The sequence below is a fragment of the Bidens hawaiensis genome, unplaced genomic scaffold (assembly GCF_021521415.1).
Source record: "Bidens hawaiensis isolate Kalapana, Puna unplaced genomic scaffold, B.hawaiensis_p1.1 tig00058999_1, whole genome shotgun sequence".
NCBI classification, from domain to species: Eukaryota; Viridiplantae; Streptophyta; class Magnoliopsida; order Asterales; family Asteraceae; genus Bidens; species Bidens hawaiensis.
In genome coordinates, this window is record NW_027500627.1 from 28201 (window position 1) to 31398 (window position 3198).

The 3198-nt window shown below is 36.4% G+C and overlaps 1 pseudogene; it reads left to right on the top strand.

Moving 5' to 3' along the window:
• Nucleotides 1–308: 308 nt before the first annotated feature.
• Nucleotides 309–2743, top strand: LOC143602478 (protein FAR1-RELATED SEQUENCE 5-like; annotated as a pseudogene).
• Nucleotides 2744–3198: the final 455 nt, after the last annotated feature.

Here is a 3198-nt window from a genome sequence, read left to right on the forward strand (position 1 = left end):
CTACTTTGCATACTGTTTATTAGCTATTTTATATGATGATGACTATGATGTTTAAACACCATGGGTCATCAAACACCTGTTTACTACAATGATGTTTACTACAATGATGCAAGTATAGTTTTAATAATTCATATCAGACACACACAAATTGTTTGTTATAGGTTTATGCTCTTTATAATAAAAGATGACTTATTGTTTGTACAGATGCTATTGTTTACCAACTAGTTGGTATTGAACACAATTCTCCAATATCTAGTAAAAAGTCTTATTATCCAGTTTGTGCTGCATCACTGAAACCCATTAAGGGTATGATATTTGACAACCTTGAGGTTGCAAAATCATTCTACCAAAGATATGCTCTAGCTGGTGGTTTTTCAATAAGGAAAGCAACACAGTGGAAGTCTCGCGGTATCATTCAGGGGAAGTATTTTGTCTGCGCAAAACAAGGTCATAAGACGGTTAAGGCTATTGATTCGCTAGACGAAGAACACAAGACTAAACAAAAAAGAAGGAGATCTTCACAACGTACTGGTTGTGAAGCATTAATTAGATTAGAGCTAATTGATGAAGCAAATATAAACTATATAATTTTATAGAGGTGCACAACCACCCATTTGTTAATGAGGATGATATGCACTTTATTCCTGCAGCTCGCGAGCTTTCTTTTACAAAGAAAACACTTATTAATGATTTGTCTAGCATTAATATTGGACCGGTTAGAGCGTTCAATATTATGCGGACTATTTTTGGTGGGTTTGATAAAGTGGGTGCAACTAAGGTGGATTGCAAAAAATTTAAGAGAGACCAGAATCTATATATCAACAAGTATGATGTTGAAATGGTGGCCCAACAACTCATGAGGAAGAAAGAGTTTCTACCCAACTTTTCGTGTGAATATTCTACTACTCTTGATGGTGTTTTGAAGGGTTTATTTTGGGCGGATGAAGATGCTAAGAGGAACTTTTACACATTTGGAGATGTCGTGTCCTTTGATGCGACGTATCGACACAACAAGTACTGTATATATTTACTATTTTTGGATACAATTTAACGTATTTCAAAGTAATTACATTATAATATTAACATTTCTTTAGATACAAGATGATGTTTGTACCCTTTACGGGCATTGACAACCACAATTGTAACGTTACACTTGGTGCTGCTCTGCTTGGTAACGAAACAGCAGAAACATACGCTTGGTTGCTCAAATCTTTTAAAAATGCATTTGGATACGCACCTCAAGTTGTTGTCATTGATCAGGACCCTGCTATGAAGAGGGCGATTGAAGACGTTTTTCCTAATACTAGACACAGATTGTGTATGTGGCACATAATGGATAAGCTTTCAGCAAAGGTGAAGACATTGTTTTATATTACACAAATATATGAACTTGCTTATTTTGAATTCATATTTTTCTAAGATTTTTTGTTTTATAACTAATGTTCTGTTAACGTCAGGTTGGATCAAAGCTATGCAACGAAACAGATTTTAAAGAACGGTTGTGTGATATAGTATGGACGGATCAGATATCCGCTGAACATTTTGAAAAGGAGTGGGGCCAGATTATGCATGATTTTCATCTAACTGAACATGAATGGTTGATCGATATTTACCAACTGAGAAGCTCATGGATTCCTGCATTTTATCGTGAAGAAAGCATGTCTGGGCTGATGCGTACATCATTTAGGTCAGAAAGTGAGAACCATTTTTTTGGTAAGTTTTGCAACCCACGTTGTACTCTGATAGAGTTCCTTACTCGCTTTGATTTCGCAATTGAACATCAAAGACACGAGCACAGGAGAAATGACCACGATAGTAGGTACAAAGCTCCCCATATATGGTGTAAATTCCCCCTAGAGAAGCAGGCTGCAGAAATATACACTAGAAACATTTTCTTTGATGTCCAGTTAGAAATAGATGCCTCTATTCACAAATACCAGTCTAGGAGTTATCACACTGTTGGTGACTTTATAAAGTTTTATATCAAGGACATGGAATTCTACCCGTCATCAATATGGGAGGTATGTTCTTAAATAATATGTATGTTGTTTATAAATTAATTTTTGCTATCATTATGCACGTTGTGACACGCAGTTTTCGTATCCAGGTTATGATTCGCAATGAAGACTTAACCGTTTATTGCAGTTGCAAAAGGTTTGAACAGTTTGGTCTTTTATGCAGACATATTTTTTTTGTCCTTAGAGCGGGAGAGGTAATGGTTTTCCCTAGGCAATATATACTTAGGAGGTGGACAAAAGATGCTGTTGCAAATAGTCCATTACATGCTTCATCTTATAATCAGGCCGATGGCATTGGTAATAATGATGTTTACTCTGTTGTTCGGGATATGAACAAGGCGCACGACCATGTTATAAATCAATTGGTTGGTGACATGGAGAAGTTTACCCACTACGCTGAGTATATTAATAATTATAAAGCTAAAGTTGACGAGATACAGTTTGTCGCCACACCACCGAGCAAAAGAGACATGTTTGCTGACCTCCTCAAAACTGATCAACCCACACACGCTAATACTCGTGCTCCTACAGATACAAGGAACAAAGGGTGTGGTGTTCACAATCGTATAAGATCACAACATGAGCAGGCGATAAGCCAAGCTGGAAAACCACCAAGGGCATGCAGAATTTGTGGTGAGCCTGGGCACGATACCCGTAATCATCACAAGGTTCAAACCAAAAAAGCTCAGTCTAAACGTTGCTTATCTCCACAAAGTGAAGAATAGTAGTCGCAATTTATATTCTTTATGTTTTCAGATTTTCATTGTCTAGAACAATATGTTTTTTGAATGTTTTTTTTTATCTTTTATGATTGCAGTGTTTTTTTTTTTTACATTTTGGTTTCAAACCTGATGTATTTTTTCGTTTCATACATAAATTTCCTTATGCAACATAATATGTGTTTTATTGTTTTTGTTATATGTATATTACTCCGTGGTATTGGACAGTGTCTGTTTCAATGCTCGGGTATCAATATCTGTTGTACTTTTAACTATTTCTGGTCAGGTTGGTCTGCTTCCGTTCATTTCAGTCCAAGACCGAGACCGAAAATCAGCTGGAATAGGAACTGACTTCTGACCGATACATACGGGTTTGGCCCAGTTTCAGTTTTTTTCGGTTCGGGTTTTGTTTTTTCTAATAGCTGACCTGATTTTTGCGCCCCCTATCTTAACTATATATA